At 47.4% G+C, this 7,523-nt stretch overlaps 1 long non-coding RNA gene across 1 annotated transcript; it reads right to left on the reverse strand.

Annotated features, from left to right (window-relative positions):
• Positions 1-291: 291 nt before the first annotated feature.
• LOC124030125 lies at positions 292-5,036 on the reverse strand. Its single transcript, XR_006837901.1, has 3 exons — positions 5,002-5,036; positions 3,721-3,807; positions 292-407 (listed from the first exon to the last, which is right to left on the reverse strand). It is a non-coding gene; the product is annotated as an uncharacterized LOC124030125 (long non-coding RNA).
• Positions 5,037-7,523: the final 2,487 nt, after the last annotated feature.

Here is a 7,523-nt window from a genome sequence, read left to right on the forward strand (position 1 = left end):
GAATACTGTAACTCACCCTGGTTCATAGAGAAGATGTCTGTATAGAGGACTACTGTAACTCACCCTGGTTCATAGAGAAGATGTCTGTATAGAGGACTACTGTAACTCACCCTGGTTCATAGAGAAGATGTCTGTATAGAGGACTACTGTAACTCACAGAGAAGATGTCTGTGTGGAGGAATACTGTAACTCACCCTGGTTCACAGAGAAGATGTCTGTGTGGAGGACTTCCTGTGCGTCAGAGCGTCGGGGGGGCAGGTAACAGATTTGTCGTCGGTCCATAGAGGGCAGAGTGTTGACGGTCAGGGACAGAGAGGCCTGGGAAAACGCCCCCTTCATGTCCCCGAACTTCAATCTGCACGAGTCTTTCCCATTCAGCTGCAAGATCTCATCGCCCGCATTCAGACCTGAAGAGCCAAACTCGGTATATTAGTGTGTGTGTGCTCACTCGTGCTCATCTGAGATGTACATGCTGAACAAAAATAAATATGATAATCACAGCACAGCTGAAAATGGCATAATGGCTGGATGTTGGACGATTTTTTTCTGAATCAATAAAATGTATTTTATGAAGGCTTTTTTTTTTACGTCAGAAGTTTTCACAAAGTGCTATACAGAAAACCCAGACTAAAACATCTCTCTCTCTCTTTTCAAGAATTAAGTTTCTTCAAGAGGACCGCCACAGGAAAAGAAGACCCTGAGGTACCTCTGCTGCAGAGGATAAGTTCATTAGAGTTCACCAGCCTCAGAAATTGCAGCCCAAATAAATGCTTCACAGTTGAAGTTACAGACACATCTCAACATCAACTGTTCAGAGGAGACCGTGTGAATCAGGCCTTTATGGTCAAATTGCTGCTAAAGGACCAAGAAGAAGAAGAGACTTGCTTGGGCCAAGAAACATGAGTAATGGACATTAGACCAGTGGAAATCTGTCCTTTGGTCTGATGAGTCCAAATGTTAGATTTTTGGTTCCAACCACTGTGTCTTTGTGAGATGCAGAGTAGGTCATTGGATGATATCTGAAATGTGTGGTTCCGACCGTGAAGCATGGAGGAGGAGGTGTGATGGTGTTGGGGTGCTTTGCTGGTGATACTGTCAGTGATTTATTTAGAATTCAAGGCACACTTAACCAGTATGGCTTCCACAGCATTCTGCAGCGATACGCCATCTCCTTTAGTTTGCTCTTAGTGGGACTATCATTTGTTTTTCAACAGGACAATGTCCCAACACACCTCCAGGCTGTGTAAGGGCTATTTGACCAAGAAGGAGAGTGATGGAGGGCTACATCAGATGACCTGGCATCCACAATCACCCGACCTCAACACGTTTGAGATGGTTTGGGATGAGTTGGACCGCAGAGTGAAGGAAAAGCAGCCAAAAAAGTGCTCAGAATATGTGGGAACCCTTTCAAGACTTTTGGAAAAGCATTCCAGGTGAAGCTGGTTGAGAGAATGCCAAGAATGTGCAAAGCTGTCATCAAGGCAAAAGGGTGGCTACTTAGAAGAATCTCAAATATAAAATATATTTGGAATAGTTGAACACTTTTTTTGGGGGGGGGGGGGGGTTACTACATGATTCCATATGTGTTATTTCATAGTTGTGACATCTTCACTATTATTCAACAATGTAGAAATTAGAATTATAATAAAAAAAACCTTGAATGAGTAGGTGTGTCCAAACTGCTGACTGGTACCTGTAGCTAATAGGAAACCATTTGGGACAAAGACACTGTTATGGAAATTCTACACAGGGACACTCAAAGTCAATAATAAATGGATTAATTCTTTATTATTAACGAGCTTCATTTATAGAACATATTCTGGGCGTTCTGCCAAATGGGTTCTAAGGAGGTCGTCATGTCGTCGTCCCCCCCCACCCACACACCCCCACACTCTCATATCGTTACCAAGCGCGGGCAGATTTGATTTGATGAACCGATGATTATTTTACCACACGAAGACAAGATGAACATTCTCAGGGCTGTCTTTCTTCACATGATATAAAAAATAAAATAAAAATGTCCATCACAACACTTCTCAGTGCGTTGTCATATTCAACCATGCCAGTCGTGAGGATCGTTATGCTAATCGGAAGACTTGAGGCTGTCAGATAACTGTTTTCTTTAGTCCATTTTTGCACAATTATCAAATGAGCCATTAATATCCATTCATTGCTAAAAATAAATAAATCCTTCACCACCCCCATATTGACCTCAACATTAACACTGGAGAGAGCATCCCCTTTTCAGTGGAGATTGCATAGAGATGGCTGATGAAACTAATCATATGATATCTCCCCTTTCCCTGCCCTCTCTGTCTGGCATGAAACTAATCATATCTTCCCTTTCCCTGCCCTCTCTGTCTGGCATGAAACTAATCATATCTTCCCTTTCCTCTCTGTCTGGCATGAAACTAATCATATCTTCCCTCTCCCTGCCCTCTCTGTCTGGCATGAAACTAATCATATCGTCCCTGCCCTCTCTGTCTGGCATGAAACTAATCATATCGTCCCTGCCCTCTCTGTCTGGCATGAAACTAATCATATCTTCCCTCTCCCTGCCCTCTCTGTCTGGCATGAAACTAATCATATCTTCCCTCTCCCTGCCCTCTCTGTCTGGCATGAAACTAATCATATCGTCCCTGCCCTCTCTGTCTGGCATGAAACTAATCATATCGTCCCTGCCCTCTCTGTCTGGCATGAAACTAATCATATTTGCCCTCTCTGTCTGGCATGAAACTAATCATATCTTCCCTTTCCCTGCCCTCTCTGTCTGGCATGAAACTAATCATATCGTCCCTTTCCCTGCCCTCTCTGTCTGGCATGAAACTAATCATATCTTCCCTTTCCTCTCTGTCTGGCATGAAACTAATCATATCTTCCCTGCCCTCTCTGTCTGGCATGAAACTAATCATATTGTCCCTCTCCCTGCCCTCTCTGTCTGGCATGAAACTAATCATATCTTCCCTTTCCCTGCCCTCTCTGTCTGGCATGAAACTAATCATATCGTCCCTTTCCCTGCCCTCTCTGTCTGGCATGAAACTAATCATATCTTCCCTTTCCTCTCTGTCTGGCATGAAACTAATCATATCTTCCCTGCCCTCTCTGTCTGGCATGAAACTAATCATATCTTCCCTCTCCCTGCCCTCTCTGTCTGGCATGAAACTAATCATATCTTCCCTCTCCCTGCCCTCTCTGTCTGGCATGAAACTAATCATATCTTCCCTGTCCCTGCCCTCTCTGTCTGGCATGAAACTAATCATATCTTCCCTTTCCCTGCCCTCTCTGTCTGGCATGAAACTAATCATATCTTCCCTTTCCCTGCCCTCTCTGTCTGGCATGAAACTAATCATATCGTCCCTGCCCTCTCTGTCTGGCATGAAACTAATCATATCGTCCCTGCCCTCTCTGTCTGGCATGAAACTAATCATATTTGCCCTCTCTGTCTGGCATGAAACTAATCATATCTTCCCTTTCCCTGCCCCTCTGTCTGGCATGAAACTAATCATATCGTCCCTTTCCCTGCCCTCTCTGTCTGGCATGAAACTAATCATATCTTCCCTTTCCTCTCTGTCTGGCATGAAACTAATCATATCTTCCCTGCCCCTCTGTCTGGCATGAAACTAATCATATTGTCCTCTCCCTGCTCTGTCTGTTCTGTTATATACTCAGATACAGATAAATGGAGATGGAAACTCATTTGAGTTGTGATTTGTAATGAACCTCTAGCGAAGGCCAATCCTCCCGCCTTTACATCGGTTATGTAGAGCTGCTGCACCAAATCCTCCTCTACCACTGAGATGGAAAACCCTGGAGGAGAGGAGAGGAGGAGAGGAGAGGAGAGAGAGACGGAGAGGAGAGAGAGAGACGGAGAGAGAGACGAGAGGAGAGGAGAGGAGAGGAGAGGAGAGGAGAGAGAGAGAGAGAGAGAGAGAGAGAGAGAGAGAGAGAGAGAGAGAGACGGACGGAGAGAGAGACGGAGAGAGAGACGGAGAGAGAGACGGAGAGAGAGACGGAGAGAGAGACGGAGAGAGAGACGGAGAGAGAGAGGAGAGGAGAGGACAGGAGAGGAGAGGAGAGAGAGACGGAGAGAGAGAAACGGAGAGAGAGAGAGAGGAGAGGAGAGAGAGACGGAGAGAGAGGGAGAGGAGAGGAGAGAAGGACAGAGAGAGAGGGAGAGAGGGACAGAGAGTGAGTGAGTGAGTGAGTGAGTGAGTGAGTGAGTGAGTGAGTGAGTGAGTGAGAAGAGAGAGAAACACTTCATTAATTGAAAGCACATCACGAAATCACCTGGGATTTATTTTCTCTGCCCTGACAGGGATTGGTCTAAGAAAGACAGGAAATCTGAGATGTGACTGGAAGTCAACAACAGGATACAACACAAACGACATTTACTGCATCCCAAATGCAACCCCATTGTCTTTATAGTCCTTTTAGCCAGGTGCCAAAGGTCTCTGGTCTAAAGTAGTGCACTATATAGGGAATAGGGTTCTATAGGGCCCTGGTCTAAAGTAGTGCACTATATATAGGGAATAGGGTTCTACAGGGCTCTGGTCTGAAGTAGTGCACTATATAGGGAATAGGGTGCCTAACCAATCATACAGAACTCATCCTTACCGTAACCAATCATCCTTACCGTAGCCAATCATACAGGACTCATCCTTACCGTAGCCAATCATACAGGACTCATCCTTATCGTAGCCAATCATACAGGATTCATCCTTACCGTAGCCAATCATACAGGACTCATCCTTACCGTAGCCAATTATACAGGACTCATCCTTACCATAGCCAATCATCCTTACAGTAGCCAATCATACAGGACTCATCCTTACCATAGCCAATCATCCTTACCGTAGCCAATCATACAGGACTCATCCTTACCGTAGCCAATCATACAGGACTCATCCTTACCGTAGCCAATCATACAGGACTCATCCTTACCGTAGCCAATCATACAGGACTCATCCTTACCGTAGCCAATCATACAGGACTCATCCTTACCATAGCCAATCATACAGGATTCATCCCTGTCGAACTGATGACTTTGATTATTTTGGAGCCAGCTCTATCTCTTTATAAAGCTGTGGAGAGAAGGAGAGAGAGAGAGGAGATAGATGGAGAGAAGGAGAGAGAGAGGAGATAGATGGAGAGAAGGAGAGAAAGAGAAGGAGAGAGAGAGGAGATAGATGGAGAGAAGGAGAGAGAGAGAGGAGAGAGAGAGAGGAGAGAGAGAGAAGGAGAGAGAGAGAGAGAGAAGGAGAGAGAGAGAGAGGAGATAGGTGGAGAGAAGGAGAGAGAGAGAGATAGATGGAGAGAAGGAGAGAGAGAGAGAGAGGAGAGAGAGAGAGGAGATAGATGGAGAGAAGGAGAGAGAGAGAGGAGAGAGAGAGAGAGGAGATAGATGGAGAGAAGGAGATAAAGAGAAGGAGAGAGATGGAGAGAAGGAGAGAAAGAGAAGGAGAGAGATGGAGAGAAGGAGAGAAAGAGAAGGAGAGAGAGAGAGAGGGAGAGAGAAGGAGAGAGAGAGAGAGATGGATGGAGAGAAGGAGAGAGAGAGAGAGAGAGAGATGGAGAGAAGGAGAGAGAGAGAGAGAGAGAAGGAGAGAGAGAGAGGAGATAGGTGGAGAGAAGGAGAGAGAGAGAGAGAAGGAGAGAGAGAGGTGGAGAGAAGGAGAGAGAGAGAGAAGGAGAGAGAGAGAGGAGATAGATGGAAAGAAGGAGGAAGAGAGAGAAGGAGAGGAGAGAGAATGAAAGAGAGAGAGGAGAGAGGGAGAGATGAAAGAGAGATGGAGAGGAGATAGATGGAGAGAAGGAGAGAGAGAGGAGAGAGAGAGAGGAGATAGGTGGAGAGAAGGAGAGAGAGAGGAGATAGGTGGAGAGAAGGAGAGAGAGAGGAGAAGAGAAAGAGGAGATAGATGGAGAAAAGGGAGAGTGAGAAGGAGGGGAAAGGGAATGAGAGAGGGAGATAGGTGGAGAGAAGGAGAGAGAGAGAGGAGAGAGGAGATAGATGGAGAAAAAGAGAGAGAGAAGGAGAGGGAGAGGGAATGAGAGAGAGCGGAGGGAGGGAGAGATGAAGAGAGAGAGAGAGATGGAGAGAAGGAGATAGAGAGAGAAGAGAGAAAGAAGGAGAAAGAGAAGGAGAGAGAGAGAGCGAGAGAGAGAAGGACAGGGAGAGATGAAGAGAGAATGAAGGAGAGGAGGAGAGAGAGGAGAGAGAGAAAGAGAGAAGGAACAGGAATGTCTTGTTACAAAAAGAAGCACGAACGGAATACGACGAGGAGGGAGTCTAATTTATTTATTAAGCTGGTGTGTGTGTCATCTCAGTGGGATGCTAAGACTGTGACAGGAGATCGTCTGTGATGAGGAAATGAGAAACGTACCAAGTCACACAGCTGCTCGTCAGGTTTAGGGATGTAGAATTGGACTTGGTTATCCATGAGGAACTTGAGACGCAGGCAATGTTTGGTGGAATCCAGCTGGTGGGCCTGTGGAGTTCAGCAGAGAACACACACACACACACAGTTTAGTAAAGAGGTGGAGTTTAGAGGTGAGAAAGAGGATCGGGTACAGGGTAGGGCTGCATCTCACCTCTTCCACCCTTAACCCCAAAGTGTGCACTTGTACACTTCATGGATTGGTGTAATCATTGGCTAGGAGCTTTACGTCGCCGTTAGATCCGTGATGATCAGTTAACTGTGTTAAAAGCCGGAAAAATGGGCACAATAAGAATCAGAGTATTTCACATTCACTGTGTCTGTCATCAAACAAGCTGATCAACACTTACTGTAAACTGTGTTGAAGCTGTACACATTTTAAACCATCTTAATAAGAACAACCTATTAGTGAAAATGTGACCATTTAATTTCAGAACACATACACTGTAAGTACTATACTATACCAAGATGCTAAACATTTGAAACCAACTTTATTTGACGGACGCAATCTCAGGGAGGGGAAACAGGGGGAGAGGGAGGGGGAGAGGGGAGGGGGAGGGGGTGAGGGAGGGGAAACAGTAGAGAGGGAGGGGGAGAGGGGAGGGGGAGGGAGGGAAACAGGGAGAGGGAGGAGGGGGGAAGGAGAGGGAGGGAGAGGGAGGGGAGGGGGAAACAGGGGGAGAGGGAGGAGGGGGGAGGGAGGGGGAGAGGGAGGGGGAGGGGAAACAGGGGGAGAGGGAGGGGGAGAGGGAGGGGGGAGGGGAGAGGGAGGGGGGAGAGGGAGGGGGAGAGGGAGGGGAGGGAAACAGGGGAGAGGTGGGGAGGTAGGGGGAGGGAGGGGAGAGGGGAGGGAGGAACAGGGGAGAGGTGGGGGGAGGTAGGGGGAGGGAGGGGAGAGGGGGGAGAGGGGAAACAGGGGAGAGGGGGAGGGAGGGGAAACAGGGGGAGGGAGAGGGAGGGAGGGAGGGGGAGGGAGGGGAGAGGGAGGGGAAACAGGGGGAGAGGGAGGGGAGGGGAAACAGGGGAGAGGGAGGGGGAGAGGGAGGGAGGGGGAGGGAGAGGGAGGGAGAGGGAGGGAAACAGGGGGAG

The sequence above is a fragment of the Oncorhynchus gorbuscha genome, unplaced genomic scaffold (genome assembly GCF_021184085.1).
Source record: "Oncorhynchus gorbuscha isolate QuinsamMale2020 ecotype Even-year unplaced genomic scaffold, OgorEven_v1.0 Un_scaffold_9326, whole genome shotgun sequence".
In the NCBI taxonomy this organism is placed as follows: Eukaryota; Metazoa; Chordata; class Actinopteri; order Salmoniformes; family Salmonidae; genus Oncorhynchus; species Oncorhynchus gorbuscha.